Below are 20,476 nucleotides of genomic sequence, written 5' to 3'. Positions count from 1 at the left end.
AGTTACATGTATATATTTCTTATATTCTTTGAGCATATACTTACTATTTGTATACTTTTCAGTGTGTATGTTACTCTTCAATAAAGAAGTTTACTTTCTATGAAGAGATATTATATTTTAGAGATACATACTGAACTATTTATGATTTGCCTCAAAATAATCCAGTGAGGATGGAGTGTGTGTGTGTCTGTGTGTGTGTGTGTGTAGGGGAGTGGGGAGTGTATAAATGAAGGAGGTTAGCTACAAGTTAATTATTAAAGCTGGCTTATGGGTACGTGAAGGTTTATTATACTCTTTGCTTTTGTATATATTTGAAATTTTTCATCATAAAAAGTTAAAAGATAAAAGTAAAGAGCTCCAAGCACCAGGGTTTAGCATGGTGGAGATGTAATTTGCATACCCATCCACCCTGGAGAGCAGGGAAGATCACTGGAAGTGGCATTTGGGGAAGGACCTCTAATCCTACTGGGAGAATGTGTTCGAGGAGGGGTATTAAGCCCCTGGGGTCCAGAGACTGGAGAGTTACCTACAAAGAGGGTTGAAAATAGAGTCCTGTCCTGGGAAGGCAGTCAGAGAATCGCCTGACTCAGAAAACTCTCTCAAACGGCAAGACCTTCAGCTACTAGGAGTGAGTCTTGTTTTAATTCCACCGTCAAGCTCCTCTTCTGACTGCATGCTCTCGCCTCGGCGTCATCTCACGCACTGCTGTGGCTTCCACTGTCACCCGGAGACTGGAGATTCTCAGGTCTCTCTCCAGCCCAGGGAGCTCCCAGGCCTGCATGCTCCCTGCATGCTGGGGAGGGGTGGGGCGGTTTCCCTTGGTGAAGTCCCAGAACCTCAAACTCACCTTGTCCCAAACGAACTTTTCCCTTTCCCTTCTGAACTTCTCCTTCCCATTTCAGGCGATGATTCCCACCGGCTCCCAATCACCAAAACAACCCCAGTGGGGTCATCTTCATTTACTCCTCCTTCTTCTAGCCCCGTCCCCGACTACATCAACCGCTGTGTGCTATCTAGTATATTCACCTTCTTCTCATTCTGTGTTCCCTTTTCTAGACCTGCAGCCAGTGTCCTGGGTCAGGCCACCCTATCTCTCCCACGGCCTGTTGCACAGCCCACATGTGCTCAGATCCTCTCCTGTTGAAGAGATTCCTCCCTTGTCCAGTCACCTTGCATGACTCCCTCTTACCTAGGAGATAATTGTATGCTTTGGGAGGGGCACCAAGTAGGAGCTAGGCATCTAGAGGGTGCAGAACCCTGGAGGCAAGAGAGCTGGCAGGGAGGGGAGGCTGCATACTGTAGAGATTGCGGGATTAAAGATCAAATTAAAAAATACGGTTTTGAGCATCTGCTGGAGGCAGACTGTGTTAAGCACTTATGCGTTGTCTCATTTAATCCTTACAAGCACTATACATAAGGTCACATGGTAAGTGGCAGAGCTGGGATTTGAACCCAGGTCAGCTCAGTGCAAAACTGCTCTTAACCACCAGGTGGCCTCCTGGCAATGTTGCAGCAGCCAGTCCTGAGCTAGAGCGGTTGGGGTGAAGTGCCAAGCAGAGCAATTCTTGCTTCAACGGTGTCTGGCCCTCCTACCCCACATTTTCCGGTCCTGCTTCTCATTTGCAGATGAGGAAAATGAGTCTGAGGGGCCCACAGCCAGCAGGAAGCAGCGCTGGGACCGACACAGACAGTCTGACTCCAGAGCTTCCTGGAAGTGGGGATCCCACAAGGTGAACGTGGCAATGACCAAGGAATGGGGAGGCCCGGCTTCCAGGCCGGGTGCACTCACTTATGCATGAACCAGAGGCATTGGGAAAGCTTCCTGAGTGTCCACCTCTCCGTCTCTGCCCAAACTAGCCCTGTCCACTGCCCGGGCTGTCTCGAGGGTCAAGGAGCTACAGTGTCAGAGTGCTCTAGGGGCTAGGAAGGGCGCTGTGTGTGAGCAACCATCATGGGTCCTCACAGCAGTCAGCACAGCGGTGCCGAGGGAGGAGGGTGCTCTGGGTGCCCAGAGAAAAGACTAGACCAGTAGAAGGAGAGGCAGGCTTGAGCTCAGGGTAAGGAACAACTGTCTTAACAAGTTAGAATCGTCCTGTCACGAAATGAGCATCCTTTGGAGGTAGTGAGCCTCCCACCACTGGGGAGGGAGCAAGCAGCTGTTGGGAGCTGTACTCTGGGAGGGCACACGGGCTGCGCCATCTCGGCTCTGAGACCAGCTCTCGTTGAGAGTCTATCTTTCCAAGAGGCTCCGCTTCTAAATATACACGGAGCTCTGAGACTAGACCCTGACGTGTTTGAAAGTTGATTGTCAGGAAAGGGGGAAAATGCTGTTTTAAGTTCAGCAGCAGCTCTTGTTTGTTTGTTTATTTTTTCGTTTGGTTTGGAGTAGAGCTGGAAGATAGAATTTATCTCTGGGTTAAAGATTGAGCTTTTGTTAAAAACAAAACACACTTTACAGTGGGCTTTTGGAAAAGCAGAACAGGCCGGGTCCCAAGCGGCGTTGGGGACAGGACTCCTTGTTGGAGGCAGGTCTGAGATGGGCAATGAGGGACAAAGGTGTCTTCCCTGTGACTGGGTCCAACAGGAGGCTTCGGACCTGGCCTCCGGGGGTGGGGTGTAGGAGTTGATCATCTCCTGTGCCACCCAGGGCAGGAAACACACGGCGTGGCGGCAAGCAGGGACAGCTGGGCATGGTGAGTTGGGAGCCTCCTTAGAGGTGGTAAGCTGGGAGACTCCATGTGTATCACGTCCAGTGTCCAGATGAAAGTGTCTTTTGCTGTGGTGTAAGGCCCCCCTGTAACCCCCCAGGGGCCAGGAAGGCTCTGTGGGGCATTACAGTGCAGCTGCCGAGCCCCGCGAGCCTTCCATCAGGGCCAGAGCGGGAGCAGGCGTGGAGAACTGACTGCAGTGGAGGGTCAGCTGGGGGACCAGCTGCCCCTGGGACGGATTCATGGAGCTTGTCACCTTTCCTCAGGGGCTGGCAGAATTTGTCTGGGTGGGGAAGCCTGGGTGAAGGCGAGGTTTCCTTTGGTCGATTCGATGAGGGCTGGGATGAATGCTAATTGGTTCTTAGGGGGAGTGTGACGTGTCTGGCTTGGAGGAGTGAGGAACATCTGGACGACACAGAGATTCTGACTCTACCAAGGGGGACTTCAGAACTGCCCATATTGCAGAAAGACTTGTACATCCCTTTCATTTCCTGGAAAAGAATTTTCCAGGAAAAACACCAAGAGAAATACACTCATGCAGGCATGTTTATTGTCACTTGCAACCCCAGAGCAGCTTCTCCTAATTTTAGAGAGACTCATAATTTTTCCATAAATACACCCATCTGGAGACAGTTGTTAGGACTGAGGGGAGATGGGAGACAGAGGTGGGGAGGCTGGAACAACCCCATTTGGTTCCCAATCCAGGATAAGGAAGATGGCAAGAAGGCCCATAAGTGGTCTGAGGAGATCTGGGATTGGAGCAAAGCCAAGTTCACTGACGCCGGTCCACTCTCTGGGCAGCAGGGGGCTCTGAGCAGGACGGCCAGGCCTGAGAGCCACCCCAAACCCACAGTACAGAATCTGCACAATTTGCAGCAGGCTGTCCTCATTCTCAGAGCCCAGCAGCAATGAGAACGGGCCCCTCAGATCTCAGCGCCCAGCAGTGGAGAGCCCAGTTAAGAGTTTTATAACAATTCATGAATTCATTGCGCAGCCAGGGCATCTGAGGAAAGCAGATTTGCAAGAAAGCATCTGGTAGAATAAAAAGTGGAGGTCCATTCCCACCCCATCGCCTCCTAGTAGCCCTGGATCTGCTGCCCTGTGAGCCTTCCTTGAACGGCAGCCGCATCCTATCCCTCTCTTTCCCAGGACCCAGGTCCTGAGAGAAGATACGCTCCTTGCGTTTCAGCTTCCCAGGAACCCAGGCATCCCCGGTTGCTCTTGAAGAAGCCAGCAGGGCTGGCCTCTGGACTGGGTGGGATGACCCACCAGCCCTCACCACACAGCCCCACTGTGGTTCCCTGGGAGCTCCTCCAAGACTCGCTGAGGGCTGTAGTACAGGCACCTGGCTCTCAGGTGTGGGGCACAAGTCACCTTGTAATATAAACGCCAGAGTCTCTTCTATGAGGTAGCAGGTATCTTTGACCTCTAACTCCTGCACCGTAAGTTTTCAGTCACAAGAGCCGAGCTGGTCGTCATCCCAGCCGGAGTCCAAGTCCCAGAACTGCACCCTCAGTCTCCAACCCCCATGGCCAGGAGAACGTCCTTGAAGTCCAGCCGTGTCATCCACCTGGGATTGTTATTGTTCCACACTGTGCCCCGCCTCAGCCACCAAAGAAGACCTTCACATAGGCCTTCATGGCAGTGGTTAGGTCTCCCTACAGATCTGTCACCCGGAAGTTCATAACCTCCAGCCGGGCCAGGCCCCTCTGCTGGGGACAGCGGTCCTGGTTGGTGACCACTGAGCCACGGCACACACACTGGCAGGGATCGTGGGGGCTCTTCTGCTGCCCCGGGGGGCAGAGCCAGTGGCAGTCCCTCCAGCAGCCAGAAAAGTCTTCTTGGAAGAGGCGACATTTAAGATGGGTATTGACGAGCCTGTGGCTTTGATTTTGTTTAATTTTCCCCTCTGATTATCAAAGCAATATTCATATTGAGAGTTTGGAAAGTACAGAAGAGTTATTTTGACAACGTATTAAATGCACTTTCAGTAGAATTCTCCATCGTTCTCACCAACCACATCACCGACCTTCCTCTTGGCAAACTAGCAATGCTCCATCCATCCTGTCCCAGGCGGGGCTTCGCGTGGCATTCCCAGTGGCTTCTGCTCATGCCAATGTTTCCATTTCTATGCTTCTCATTGCATACAGAACATTGCTACTCCTTCCCCCTTACCAACGTTACCTCCTCTTGACCTTTCCCAACCCAGCAGGCCTCCCCTCTGTGCCCACTCACCTGTGGAAGCGACATTCCACCAAGTTTGTGCTGAAGCTGTACTGGTCCTGGAACATCTTCTGGGCCACGAAATTGACTGCTTTGGGGTGGGAGCCTGCCACGGCCATGGTCATGTTGATCTCCAGCACGGGGGCTGTGTCCAGCCCAACCCACCAATCATTGTGGATGCTATCGGCCAGATCCTGGGTTCCTTCCTTGGGAGAGCTGGATTTGGCCCTGGCCACATAATGCTGGCAGCCAGAGCCCTGGGACGTGCCAGTCGGTGAGCGCCAGGGGCAGGAGCTGGAGAGTGCCCCGCTGCAGGACGTTGTGGCAGAGGGTGCAGGAAGCGCTGTGTGTCTACCAGGAAGGAGTCCAAGTGCAGGAGGCTGATCATATCCACACACTCCCCTGCCAGCCACAAGCCGGGCACAGACCAGCGGATGTGCTGGCACTTGGAGCACGGCTGTGTGTCAGGAGACGGCTGCGGGCATCGGCAGCAGCAGGTGGAGGGTGCCTGGGAAGAGCATGCGGGCAGCTGCAGAGCTGGAGCTGGGAAGACAGGGCTCTAGCTCTGTAGAGCTGAGCCCGAGAAGGGGGCGTAAGAGACAGGTGTCTGCAGCATCTCAGCTCCTTCCCTCCTCTCAATCTCTCCACACACCTCTGCTGACTCAGCCACACCCAGCCCCCGTTCTAGCACCTCCACCTCCTGCACAGGCAGGCTCCCTGGCAACCGTGGAGCTAGTGTGAGGTGCAGAGCAGGAGCTGAGAATTGCTCCTCCAGGAGCCCTCTGGAAGGAACTAGGCCCCATTCTGAAGCCAATGGGTCTTGGTCACAATACATGACCAACCATCCCAGTTGGCCCAGGAGACGGACTTTTAATGCTAAAACTGGAAAAGTCCTGGACAAACCAGGATGAGTTGGTCACCCTACTCAATGCTTCCAGCCAATGCTTAATCTGATCTGAAAAATAGGACAGAGGCCCTCTAGATCCTGCAGACCCCCTGGCTCTGTCCCCGCTGTGGCCCCTACATCTCTGGGATCTTGGGTGCTCTGCTAAATGGGTTCAGTTCTGGCTCTGTGACCATAGGCCAGAGACTCCATTTCCACATCTATAAACAGCAGAATTAATACCCACCTGCCCAGAAAATCACACAGGGTCACTGTGAATGTGGAAGGACCTAGTGGGGACCTTTGAAAGGTGGCTTCTGGTGTTATGGTCATCTTCACCCTCTGCTCTCATTCCAGAGGGAGCTTAGAAAGCTGAGCCCAGCCTGAGATCACCAGGGTCCTCACCCTGCTGCAGCTCTATTTATGCACTCTTCTTCCTGGACTTTCTTAGGGGAGCACATTTGTGGGCCATTTAACCATGGCCAGCGTCGCGTCTCTCACCTGCATGGCTTTGTACGGTTTACAGAGGGCTTTCATACCACCCACGATCCTCTTTGGTAACTTCTCAACTTTTCATTTACAGAGCATGGAACCTACCAAAGCCCTCAGACCTGATGCCGGAGTATTTTGTAATCCTCATTTAGAGCAATAATACTAAATGCCGTCAGAATAACAGCGGACATTTGGTGGGTCCTTATGATGTGCCAGGCACTCTGCTAAGGACTTTGCATACAGTAACCCTCACCACAGCCTGATAAACCAGCTCTGTGATTTTCCTACTTTACAGATGGGGAAACTGAGGCTCAGGGGGGGTTAAGAAACGTTCCCTAAGGCACAGAGCTGGTAAGTGGCAGGCCAGAATTGCTTACTTGCCTTAAGCCCTTCTGGACCTGCCTCTGACAGGGACAAACCAGGGGCAGCGGGTGGACTCCACCTGCCAAGGTATCTAATGCCCGAGTGGGGGGTATCAGGCTGCTGAGGTTAGAGAGGGGATGGAAAGAAGGAGGTGGAGTGGGTGGACTGGGCACCCCCAGCTGGTGTGGGTGCCCTGGACAGGATGTGGGGAACCGGGTTGGAATATTGGAGCTTATGTTCTCCTGCAGTGTGGCCTCGGCCAGTTCACCTCCACTCTGTGCCTTCAGTTTTCCCACCAGAAAAATTGTTGGGATGCTCATGGTCATCGTTCATGTTCCTTCTGCTCCACAATAGCTCAGCACTTGCCATGGATTATGGGATTAATCTTCACAAGATCCCTCGTAGGTAGGTACCTTTATTCTTTTAATTTTACAGGGAAGGAAAATGAGACCCTTGAGAGGTGAGTGACTGGTACCAGTCACCTGGGTGGGTGGTTAGTGGTGGCACCGGGCTTGAACCTGGGCCAGTCTGGTTCCAGAGCCCAAGGCCTTAACCTCTGGGCTGAATTTGTGGAGCCCTCAGTTTCCTACCAGCTGGATGAGATCTGGGTTCCCCTGGGGCCCTCTCTCTCGCTAGAGTCGGGGAAGTAACATGGATCAAGTGGGGAAGGAAGTCCCAAGAGTAGGGGTCCTCTGTGGGTGCTCACAAACAGCATCACCTAAGTCATAGGCTGCACCGCAAGGGGCCCCCCTTATCAGTTTGATGTTTGGCTTTCCTAGAAGGGCTTCCTTCCCGCTCCTGGACCCCAGGTACGTGGCTCCCCCTCCAGGCCTCACCTGGATTGTCTCGGATCCTGCTTCCAGATGCTCTAGTCCAAGGCGAGGCTCAGCCAAGGGAAGAGAAGGATGTGGCTCACAGCTTGCCCTTGTACTACTTGGCTTCTCCCAGCTCAGCTGCAGGCTCGTATCGCCTCCGCAGTATCTGTTGGGAGACAATTCCTATGGGTCTCTGTATGTCTCCTTACAGCTTTTGTTCTGGACTATCTTTTTGAGGACTTTTGCACAGCAAATGGCCCTGGAAGATAAAGATCTTGTCTCTCTCCAGGGCAGAGGGCAGAGTTGTTTGCTGTCCCCTCAGGGCAATGATTGGGTGGGTTTGCTAGCAGCCCAGAGTTCTTTAGCTGCGACACAGACCCACCATGGGCACAGCATCCACCTGGGCTGCCTCCAACTTGGCCCTATAGGATTTGGGGGCAAGGGAACGTGAGGCTCATGCCTCATGCCATGAGCAGTAAAGTCCTTGGTCCCTGACTTAGGAATTTAATGTCTTCTGCCAGGAAGCTGTGGATTAGCCCACAGGCAGGGTAACGTCTCAGATCCCTCACAGCTCTTTACAGTCTCAGCGACAAGGATGGGGGCTGATGGAGACATGGCTTTCCGAAAGAGGAAAGGACAAGCGCTCCATGGATGCCACGGTGGGGGCTACAAGAGGGGATGTGGTAACAAATGCTCTCACTCAAGTGGTGGGGGAGGGCTGGGGAGTAAGGGTCCCTCACTGTCCTTCCTGTTAATGAGGCTGTGGGGTGGGAGGTAGGAAGGAAACAAGCTGCCGAATGTCACCTTGGCTGCTGTTGACACTCCTGCAGCCAGGAGGAGGCAGGGCCAAGGAGTCCCCAGAGCTGATGGACAGCTTGGGTTGGATCCAGTCGGAGCCCACGCTGCTACAGGGCTGCTGGAAACCCAAGCACAGGATGGACTGCAGCTCTTGACAATTCTGCAGGTGACTGATAAACCCATCTGGCCCTCAAAGCTAGTCTGTGTCTTGTGTTTGGCTTTCTGGGCCATTTGTGCTTTGACAAGGGTGCACCTTCCACAAGCCAACCCCGGGGACTGATGGAGGGCTCTACCTCCCTCCTCCCCGTGGCGCTCACACCTCAGTAAGGCAGTGAGGTCATTGGGTGTGGCCACCTCCAGAGAGGGCTCATCCCCTCTCAGCTGCTCTCTGGGCCACGGGGCTGGAGAGGTATGTGGACCTATTTTGAACTTTCATGGAGGTCAGTCGCTCCCAAGTGGCAGGAAGGTTCCCCTTGGCCAGCTGGAGTGGACTCAGGGAAGCACACAGCTCGGGACCCCTGGTTTGCAGCTCGTAACATGCAATCTAGAGTCTTTTTTTAGGTCCTGCCGGATTTGGGTCTTCACACTGTACTTTAATTCTCTGTGCACTTTGTTCTCTCCGTGACCTCGTCTTCCCGCAGCTCTCTACCCTTCTGCCCTAGGCTTAGCTCCACTGGCCCTAAGTAGCCATTCGATGACTGGGAAGGATTTCTAACCCCGTTTCCACCCCACAAACCAGCTTCCCAGCACTGACTTGGCTAATTGACCTGGGGGCCTTGCCATAAAACATATCCTGGAGGCCGTGGAGCACGAATGTGGGGTGGCTGTAGGGCCTGGCTGACCTCAGCTGCTTGGAGTTATAAAAAGAACAGAAGTGCCTGTAGTGGGTGGGTGACTAATGTTGACCACTGGGGGTGTCACCATCAGCTGTTGGGTGAGATGATGTATTTCTAGCCTCACTCAGTTCCCAAGGTCTGAGTATCCCTGGAGGCTGATATCATTTCTCACCTTCTGGTCAGGGCTGGAGGAACCATTTCTACTGAGAGTACAGGGCACAGGACTTAATCAGTGGCCACAGTCTCCTGAGAGCTGGCTGTGGGTCGAGCCCAGTTCTATGCACTGGGGGGAGCCACGTGCTATGAGGAACCATTATGAAGCTAACAACTTGGTGAGAAATAATGCACGTTCAGACCCTACGGGAGCACAGAGCGTGTGGATTTTGGAGTCTGAAAAGCTGACTTCAAGTCCCAACTCTGCCCCTTACTAGCCATGTGACCTTGGGCTGATTATTAACTTCTCTAGACCTCAATTTGTCTCATCTGTAAATGGGGCCAATATCTACCCCACAGGGGTTGCGTGAATAAAGATAGTAAAATCAAGTTTAACCTGACATTGGGTCCTAAGGGAAGGAGAAGTTATCCCTGGCTCTGTCGTGCTCAGAATATCCAGCCCCCCGGCTGAAGGCTGAGCTGACCGAGCCAGCCCTTAACAGTGGCCTGCACTACCCACACTTTGCTCCGCAAACATATCATTATTATTATTATGTTGATAAGAGAGGTTCTCTCCTTGGGGACCTATTGACTCAAGCCTGGGTCCATAAACCACGGTGGCGATGGTCCTCTTGGGCACGCTATTGGAGCTGGTGGGGTTTTCTTTGCATGCACCACCTTGCCAAATGGAGCCTGGCCTACAGCTCCCACACTGGTGCCATGTAGATATTTTCTATCCAAATCTAACCCCTAATCCACACACCCTTCATGGCAATGGGTTCACATTCTTGGAGGAATTGTTTAGTGCCCTGGAGAGAGCTGCTCACCACGTGTGGAGGGCTGAGGGGAGGGGACCTCAATGCTGTTCAGTGCAACACACATTCATTGAGCATCTACTGTGTGCCAAGCCCTGGTGAGACAAAACCTGGGCAAAGAATGGCCCCTGCCCTCAAGAAACTTATAAGAAATGCTTCATCGAGAAGTATGTATCTTTCTCCAGACCATAATAGAAATCTCCTAACGCTGCAGCAGGCTTAAGAAACCACGAATGGATCCAGCCCTGGTGGCTAGCGGTTAAGTTCGGCGCACTCCATTTCTGTGGCCCGGGTTTGGATCCCAGGCGCAGACCTACACTGCTCATCAGCAGCCGTGCTGTGGCGGCGACCCACATACAAAATAGAGGAAGACTGGCACAGATGTTAGCTCAGGGAGAATCTTCCTCAGGAAAAAAAAAAAGAAATCACTAATGATTAATTCATGCATTCATTCATTGATTCATCAAACATTTATAAAGCATCTACTACATTCCAGGCTGAATGTTAGACAGTAAGGTAAAGGGGAACATTTAGTTCACAGTTATTAAGCCAATGAATAATTTCATCCTGGGGAGTCCCTCAGACTTTGGTCCAAAGTACAGATGTGGAGCAGAAGCGGGAGCGATGGAATGATTTGCTAGAGGGAGAGTAAGGGTACTTCTGTGTCTGTTTTATGGAGGAGGTGACCACAAAAAGGCTTTGAAGGAAGAGTCATAGCTCTCCGGGTGGAGGCGTGGGGAGAAGGCACCCCAGGCTGGGAAATAGCCTGTGCAAAGGCCTGGGGGCTGAGTCATGGGCAGTCGGGCTCAGAGGCACTGCAGGGGTGATCTCATCCATCCGCTCCTGGTGCAGAGGGGGAAGGGACTGCCTGCAGCTGCCCAGCCAGGGAGCAGCAGACTTTTGACCAGCACCCTGGTGGCCTCCTAACTTCCCAGTGGAGGTTTTCCTCTGGCTGGGCAAATGCTAGACATCATGCAAAACGTCGTCTTCACCCCTTGAATCTCAAGCAGGTGCACGTTCAGGGCATCTGAATGTAGTTTAAAGCTTGCAGATGGAGAGCAGAGCTGGAGGAGAGGATGTTGACTGGGGTCTGTGCAGTGCTTTCCGCAGTGCCAGGTACAGAGGTGGTGCTCAATAAGTGTTTGTAGCCTTCTCCATGCTGGAGCGTGGGTAAAGGCCTCTCTCTCTTTTGGAGGACACGCGGATGACAGTTTTCGACACATGGCAGTTCAAAGCTGGGGCTTGTGAAAGCTCTGCGTGGATGGAAGGCAAAAATGTCACAGGTAAAGCATGTGTGTCTGTGTCACCCCCACTTTGCAAAGGGGCAGGTCATCTGGAAATGAGCAAATGGAGATTCACCTCCAACCAGTCTGCTGTCTGAGTGGGCGCAGAGAGCGAGGCCCTCCCAGTCACTTAGAGTGTTCCATTTCACGGGGCTAAGAAGGAAGCAGAAATGCCAATAATATGCCTTTTCTGGCCCTGGCTCTTAAGGAGCTTTCAGATATACGGTCAATGTTGTGTGTGTCCATTCTTGATGGGAGATTGATATTTCTATTCTCATTTTCCAGATTTAGAAATCTGAGGCTCAAAGAGGGGCCGTAGCCCAGGGTAACCTAGCGGAGCAAAGTTGGCCTTGGGTGATGAGAGGAAAGTCGCCACTGCTATGGGGTCATTTCAGAGACTCTGTTCCATCACCAGACTGCTACCCCATTATGTTGAAAATGTATAGAAATAGAATAGTATTCTCTGTCCTTCTGAAATACGTCAAATACATCTACTAAGATATGCATCTTTATCTTATATTTTATACTGATATATAATTTTTATTTATATATAATTATAAATATATTGTATAGTTATTAAATTAGATATGAAATCTATAATTATACATTTTATATATCATAGTATATAACATAATATTTTATATTTATTGAATATAATATATAAATTATGTATTAAAATGTAGATTATATAATATAAAATATAATATAAAGATATATCTTGATATATATATATATATTTGATGTATTTCAAAAAGACAGAGAATACTATTATAAGCACCTCTCCCACTATATTATTACTAATGCTTTCACTCCTTTGGGCTCTAAATACCCAAGTACACAACCGTGGTTGACTCTAGTGCCTCAGTGTGAGTGAGGAATTTGAGAGCACATTTTATATCTCACTAGCTTTCTAAATCCTAATGCTGCGCCTGCCCCCTCATAGAAGCTTCCAGTGGCTGCCGAGAGCCCTCTGGATGGGCCAGACCCCTTAACATGGCCTTTCATTCCCTACGATGCTGGATCCCTGCCCACTTTTCCCCACCAGCCCCTGGGCACTTCCTCCAGGAAGCATTTGCCGACTGCTCAAACATGAGTTTGGCACCCTCTGTGTGTGCCCACCCCCATGCTGCAGGAATATATGGGCCCTGGAATGCCCCACCCCTTGTCTGTGACCCTCGATAGATGGTGAGTTCAGAACACATGGACTAGTCTGCCATGGTCACCTCTGGACCCCTGGTGTCCAGCACAGAGCTGGGAGAGGGGATGTGCCCAAGGGTTTGTTAGGTGTTGACCAGGAGCTGGAAGATGGAGCAGGGAGAATCTGTGTCCTGGGGGATGAGGGGGGCGCCCCGACCAGTTAGAGCCAGCATTTTGCTGTGTTGGCCCACTTTGGAAGGTTGGAATCATCCTTGGTTTTCCACCTAGCAACCATTCACTCCCCTCTCCCTTTTCTGATAGAAAACCAATTTTGTTCATCTTCTCATGAGCAGCCATGTGCTTCCGGGGAAGGACTCAGTCCTCATCAGGGACCGGCTAAGAACCAACAGGCTGAGGGTAATTCTGGACACTGAGACTTGAGGAAAATTGCTGCAAGGGGACCTCTGGAAGCCTCTCCCTTGTTCTTCCAAAGGGGCACAAGAATGTGCAGAGTTCTGTACGACAAATGATCCGGTTTCGTCCACCAAAAACAGAGGAAAAACAAGAAGGGAAACTGTTTAGATCAGGGGTCGGCAAACTTTTTCTGTAAAAGCCAAGTAATAAATATTTTAGGCTTTGTGGGCCGTACTGTCTCTGTAGAAACTACTCCACTTGCCTTTGCAGCATGAAATGAACCGAAGACTATGTAAACAAGTGGAGGATGCTGGGTGCATTGACGGAAACAGGCAGCGGGCTGGATTTGGTCCCAGGTGTAATTTGCCCACCCGAGGTTTAGATTAAAAGGGACTTCTGAGGCACATCAGCCACACGTGATGTGTGGACTTTGTTTGCATCCTGATTTGAACAAACTAAGTCTTAGAAGCAAAACTAAACCAAACAAAAATTTTTGTGACGGAGAAATTTAAACAATGATGGGATATAGGATGATTTTAAGGAATTATGGTTAATTTTGCTGGGGGGGACCAAAGACATTGTGGTTTTTGTTGTCGATGTTTTGTTTTTGTTTTTAAAGAAGAGAGAGTCTTTATCTATTAGCTACTGATACTGAATGGGAGATGATGTGTGAGATTTGCTTTAAAATAACCTAGGATGTTGGGGGGAGGGGCTCAAAATGAAACGAGACTGCCCATGTGCTGATAATGACTGAAGTTGGGTTATGGGTAAATGAGGTGGAATCTTCCTACTATTTTGTCTTCTTTTGTGTATGTTGGAAAATTTGCATAATAAAATCTTTAAAAAGAGAGGACAAGAAAGAATTCCCTCTTCCATTGCCTCTGGTCACCATTGCACCTGGTGAACATATGTTACCTGGAGCTAATGCAGCCATTTTGTGACTAAGAGGGGACAAGCATGAGGACAAGACTAACTACCAAGCATGGCAGAGTGGAACGAGGAAGGAACTGGGAGTGCTGGATGATTCTGTTGGGCTGCCAAATTAACCAGACTGGAATAGGCCGGCTTCAGTATTCCATATTATGTGGGGTAATAAATTAAACCATACCTAAATTTTTTGTTTTTTTTTGGTTACATGTAACCCAACTGATCTAGAGAAAGGAACAGAATGGAGGCCTGGCCCGTCTTTGCTGCAGGATGCCACCCAGGGCATCTAAGAGCACACCAAGATTAGAAGAAAGGCTTGTGAGAAATGGGTCCTTGCCAAATCTCTCTGAGTTTTTTCACACTCGAGGGGCTCCAGGGAATGGGAGAAGTCTCTGTTTTCTGCCTTACCTCTCTTGAGCTGCCAAGGGCTGATGCCAGGGGCTGCAGTGGACTGGGTAAGAAGGATGGCGGTGTTGTGATCATACACCTACAGTTTTGGGAAAGGAAATGGCAGAAACAGAGTTCCGGAAGGACAGCTGGCCCTTCTGGCATCCCTCCTTACAAGGACAAGGAGGCCTCCTCTCCCTGAACCCCTCAACATGCAGTAACCACAACCATACAACGTCTACACACAGGGCACAAATAGCGTTGTTTCTAACTGATCTCATGGCTCAGCCGGCCTCGGGGGTATCAGCTGCTCCGTAATGCATGACAAATCGCTGTGGTTAACTTAACCCGTCTGGGTCTCCTAGATACCGTCATTAGACACTTGCCAAAAAATGTGCAGAGGGAATGCTGGGGAAAAAGGAGAAGGGTGGTGTGGAGAAGGGCCACAAGGCATGGCCTCTGGTTCATCCAGACACTCCTGGAGCTCTGCCCAGACTCAGAGTTCAGATAGGCAGGAGCCCAGGCTTTGGAGCCTGGGACGGGGGGTGAGGGTGGCAGCCTTTAATTCGGAGCAGGTCACAGATCCTTTGTGAGTTTGTTCTCAGTCCTAATTTGGCCCCAACTTTCAAAGCTTTGCTTAGAACAGTGATTCTAAAATTTGAGCATGCATTAGAATGCCCTGGAGGGCTTGTTAAAACACAGATTGCTGGGCCCCAACCCTGAGTTTCTGATTGAGAAGGTCTGGGGTGGGGCCTGAGAATGTGCATTTATAACAAACACCCAAGTGATACTGATTCTGCTGGTCTGGGGGACCCCGATTTGAGAACTACTGGCCTAGCACTTTTTAGCAGGACTGTGGCTCTCAGGTCACAGGAGGAAGAGACCTAAACTCTTCTTCTTCCCTTTGGGCTGAGGTGGGAACCAATGATGAATGGCCCAAGGGCCGTGGTCCTGGGCGGGAGGAACCAAGGGTAGTGATGCGCTAAGATCACCTGACAGGAACCAGGAGACTTGGGGTGTGATCCTGCCCCTGAACAATTTCACTGTGTGGCCTCAGGGAAGTCACCTCTGCTCTCTGGGCCTCAGTTTACTCCTCTGGAAAATGAGCAGATGGCACTTTTCTGTATGTTATAGTTTTCACAACAAAAAAGTTTTAAAAATAAAAAAGGAAAACAAAATGAATTAGGTGACCTCTAAGAGGATGAGGGTGGGAAGATCTGGTGCAGACACCCTGGTATACTCAGAAGCTTGTGGGTTGGAATCTGAATGGGTGTGAATATGACTCTGATGTTTACCAGCTTCGAGTGCTGGGGCAAATCGCCTACACTTGCAGGGCCTGTAAGCGGGGAGAAGGGTACCGACTTGCAAGATGGTGTGGGAACTGAGGCAAGTGTGGAGAGTGCCTGGGCAACAAGTTACAGTTATGATGATCACTTTTGTTATTTCTGATATCTTTCCAAGGCTTGGGGGAACAGAAAGGCAACTTTTCTCCTCCATCCCTGGCCGACTGTGGAGGCTGGTGACCTTCATGTTGATGGTGGAATCAGAACTTGCAAGTGTGTGTCTCAAATTTTCCCCTGGAATGATTATTCTGGGAAATGCTTAACTCCCCAAATTTTCCACGAACTGGTCCTTCTCCAAATCCCATTCATTTGATTATTAATTTAATATTTATTGAGGGCCCACTGGATGCCAAACACAAGACAGGCACTGGGGATACAATGAGGAAAAAAGGTCCAGACAAGGTCCCTGCTCCCTGTGGAACTCATGGTGTAGCGGGGAAGCAGATGTTAATTTGCAAATCTCACAGAATCAGGTGAAACTCAACAGTGAGAAGCGCTGTGAAGGGTCAGAGACAGTGCAACAACAGGTGGATTTGACCTAGTTGGGGGTCTGGGACAGGCTTCAGGAAGGGATGACTGCAAGGATGTCTAAGAGGTGAGCAGGGATTGACTGGGTGAAGGAGGACAGAGCATTCAGAGCAGAGGGAACAGCCTGTGCAAAGGCCCTGAGGCCAGATGAGCATGGCGTACAAGGAGCTAGGCTGGAGGGCGGTGTGTGGGGGATATGGAGGCAGGAGAGTTGGCATGACCACCCTATGCAGAGCTTCATAGGCTGAGTTAGGGAGTCTGGTCTTTACTGGAGGTTTTATAGGGGAGGCGTGCTTGATCTGAGGTGTGCTTCAAATACCTCCTCTGGATGTAGTTAGAGAAGAGGTTTCAGGGGCCAGAGAGGAGCGAGGAGATGTTAGGACAAACTTAGGGCAGTGTCCAGGGATGCTCGTGGCCTGGATGGGAAAGGGGAGTCCGTCTGAGACAGAAGGAAGTAGCTATACTTGGGGGGTCCTTTGGAGTAGACTCCATGGGGCTTGGAGGTGATCGACGTGGCGGGTGTGAGGTGACTAGGGTGGCTCTGGCTGTCTGGCTTCCTGACTGGATGGATGGTAGTAGCTTTCGCTGAGCTGGGGTGGAATTCCCTTTCTCCCCTCCTGAGTGTGTCAGAACCCAACTGGTCAGTGGTCACACCAGGGGTTATAAGAAAGGGACCCTCTGTGTGTGTTTCAGGGTAACGTGGAAAGTGTTTAGCACAGCAGCTGGTACTCCACAAATGACAGCCCCTACCGGGCCCCCTGAGCTGTGACAACACTGTGCCTCCTACCGTGTCACCCCCCCGGGGGGCTCCTGGCCTCCTGCTGCAGGGACCTGTCTCAGGCTGACCCTCCTACTTTCTTTTTTTTTTTTTTTTTTTTTTGTGAGGAGATCAGCCCTGTGCTAACATCCGCCAATCTTCCTCTTTTTTTTTTTTGCTGAGGAAGACGGCCCTGGGCTAACATCTGTGCCCATCTTCCTCCACTTTATATGGGATGCCGCCACAGCATGGCTTGCCAAGCAGCGCGTCGGTGCGCGCCCGGGATCCGAACCAGCGAACCCCGGGCCGCCGCAGCAGAGCGCGCGCACTTAACCGCTTGCGCCACCGGGCCGGCCCCGACCCTCCTACTTTCTTGGGGACATCTGTGGCTTCCCCTGAGGTGGGGAGATTTTGTTGTCTCAACCTCAAACCACCTCCTGTTCGTCTTGGAAGGTGGAGCAAGGGAGGGGAAGAGCTGGTGTGGGGGGAGGCTGCGCTTCTGCCGCTGAGCGAGTGGGTTTTGAAACCAGGGGGTCTGGCCCTATTCTAAGCTAGCTGTGAGACCAGAGGCAAGTTCTTTCCCTCTCTAGACCTCAGTTTACCTAACTTGTAAAATGGCGTGGGGTACTAGACTGAAGACTGTCTCAGAGCACCTCTAGCTCCAACTCTGGTTTTGTCTATGCTCCAAGGAGAAGGGCGGAGGCTGGGACTACCTTCCTTCCCAGGGGGCGCTCACTCAAGGCAGGCTGGGCCCCCTCCATGCCTGTGCTCAAGCCAGCCCCCACCAGGAGCACTTGCTCCTCTCCACCTCTCCTGTGGAAGGCTCAGCTCGGACGTATGTCTTCCGTGGAACATTCCCCTGAGCTCCTTTGCCTCTGAATCCCCATAGCCCTCACTGGTGGCCCTGATCCTTCTTCCAGAGCACGTGTCTCTATCCCTGTCTTACCTAGTTTTCAGGCTTCCTTGTGCACCTGTCATGTCTCCCAACTGGTTGCTGATGGTGTGCAGTGCAAGCTGTTTGCATCTCCCCCTGCCCTGCCAGGGCCTTGGACCGAGAGAGTGCTAGATAAGTGCTGGAGGACTGTCAGCAAGAGAAACACCCAAGCTGTTCTCCCCTGTGCAGAATCCCAAGGCGAGAGACTGGGAACCCAGAACCTGCCTTCCTAGGAGGGTCCCAGCTGATGCCTGTAGGTTTCTTTGCTTTGGCCCTGTTCATCCCCAGAAACAGGGCCAGCCACCCAGCCATTTCCCCCACCTTCCGGCCCAGACTCTTAGCTATGCTCCCATGTCCCCTCTTCCTAACAAAGGCTTCCTCAGTAGAAAAGAGCTTGGACGCACAATACTTGCCAACAAAAGCAACCATTGTAGCCCCGGGGAAAGGCGGGGGTTAGAGAACCAGGGTGAGGCTCTGCTCTCTGCTGGCCAAGACTGGCTCCAGGGAAGGCCTCAGCCCACTGCTCATGAGTCAGGCTGCGGGGTCCCAGCATGGGTCCCTCTTGACTTACCAAGTCTAAGGCAGGAAGGATGGGGTGGAGTCCAGGGCCCCTGTGTTTTCTAGGCAAGCTTCTTTGTCAGAGACCTGCAGCAGGGAGAAAATTAGCAATCACATGCCATGACTTGTCCCTTCTGTCCCCGCAGGGCCCCCACTCTGCAGCTGGGAAAACTGAGACCCTGAGAATCATTTTATCCTGAGCTAATTCAGCGGGTTTGCGGAGGGCCGGAATGGAGACAGTTCCGGCCTGGCCATCTCACAGCCTCTCCTCCAAGTTGCCATGGACACACACATACCCCTCACATTCCTGCTCCATCAGCCCTCACACGCAAAACCACAGTCTGGCTCTTGACTTCACAGATCTTAAAGGACCAGAAAGAGGAGAAAGACAACTCTATTCTTCTTGAACTTAACACAGATCAGTTTGGTGGTGTCGTTTCCAAATAACTGGATGCTCTGACGTTGCTTGGAATGGAATACACTATGCATCTCCGCAAGAATCTAGGGTTTATGTCCGTGACTCCTGTGGTCCTCATGAGTCCCTTTTGACAGATGAGGTACTACAGCCCAAAGGGGGAAGTGACTTGCCCTTGTCACATGGCCTGTACTTGGCAAAGTCCAGCCTAGAACCGTCTCCTGACTCCTAACCTTGTCTCTCTCTCCCACTCAGCACCAGCTCTGGGTTCTGATCCTGGCTCTGCTGCGAATGAGCTGTGTGGCCTGGGACGTATCACGTCAGCTCTCTGAACCTGCTTCATAAATGCACTGGCCCTTCAGAACCTCGATGTCATTTCGTTCATTCCACCAGCACTGCCTCTCAGGAGGCCCTGAGCCAGGTCCTAGGGCCATGAGGATGAAGATTCCAGCTCTTCGCCCACAGGGTAGAAACACATGCAGAGCCCAGCAAGGGTGCAGAATGGGAGACCTCACATGGGGAGAACAGGGCAGGATCCCAAGTCCTCTCTCAGGGGACCCAGGGATTCCCAAGAGAAGTCTGGTCAGAGAATTTCCATCCACAACTTGGCCTCCTTGTAAGAAAGCCCCACAACAAAATGTTTGAACTCAAAAGCAGAAAGATTAAGGGTCTTTATACACGTGACACAAAGATTCTTTATTTCACAGTGGAAAAAAAAAAAATCTCCTTTCTTCAGTTCTCACCTCTGGATTGCTTGAAATGCGGTTCACTTGCAAATTGTTAGGAGCACATTTATAGAGTAAAGCAGGAGTTGGGCTGCTTACCCGGACTCCTGAACCCGTCTCAGCAACACCGCAGAACCAGCATCCACTCTCACCTCTCAGACTGGGTTTTCCCACTGTGGGCTGTGTGGCAGGTGCTGTTGGTGCCAGGACTGGAAGTAGAGGACAGTTATCATTTATCCAACACCTACTAAGTACTACCGTTAGCACCCATTTCACAGATGAGGAAACCGAGGCTCACAGCTAGGATTTCAATCAGGGCTGTCCCCTCGCTTGCTCAGCCCCACTCTTGACTAGGACACAGGCCAGTCACTGCACTTGGGGGCCCAGGGAGCTGCAGTCTGCAAAATGGGTACATCCAAGGGGTCGAAGGTTAGTGGGGGCATCAAGACCATTACGAGAGAAGGAAGGAGACACTCTCTCTTGGGGGGGGGACGGTGCTCCTAGCTTCCCCACCCAAATGCAGTCGGACATCTCTTCCGCCCAGAGGCTCTGGAGAGCCAGCCCTACGGTCGAGCAAGGGGAGCGGAGGCACCCAAAGAAGGCGGCTACGGGCCATCACTCCAAAGGAGCCGATGCGGCTGAGGGCACACGCACCCAGGGCGCCTAGAGCCCCAGCTCTGGCTCCGCGTGGCACTTCCTACCCGACCCGGCCGCACGCGGGGCGCTCCCCAGCCCCGCGCCCCGCCCCCAGGCGCGCGGCGCCCCCCGCCCCGACCCCGCCCCCGCCCCGCCAGAGTGCCCACCCCCGGCCCGCCCCGCCGCCCCCTCGCCCGGTTCCCGCCGCGTCCCGGAGCGTCACGGCGCGCGCGGACTGAGTGGCCGGCAGTTGGCACCGGCGGCGCTGGCGCGTTGGCCGCTCCGCTCTCCCGCCAGCAGCCTCGGGCGCTCGGAGCCCCGGCCTCCCGTGGGGCCGGGAGCGGGC

At 52.0% G+C, this 20,476-nt stretch overlaps 1 pseudogene; it reads right to left on the bottom strand.

Annotated features, from left to right (window-relative positions):
* Positions 1-3,849: 3,849 nt before the first annotated feature.
* On the bottom strand, positions 3,850-5,392 carry LOC131407586 (perforin-1-like; annotated as a pseudogene).
* Between the last annotated feature and the right edge of the window lie 15,084 nt (positions 5,393-20,476).

This window comes from Diceros bicornis, chromosome 6 (genome assembly GCF_020826845.1).
Source record: "Diceros bicornis minor isolate mBicDic1 chromosome 6, mDicBic1.mat.cur, whole genome shotgun sequence".
In the NCBI taxonomy this organism is placed as follows: Eukaryota; Metazoa; Chordata; class Mammalia; order Perissodactyla; family Rhinocerotidae; genus Diceros; species Diceros bicornis.
Note: the sequence above shows the minus strand (reverse complement) of the source record. Positions and strands in the feature narration are given on the sequence as shown.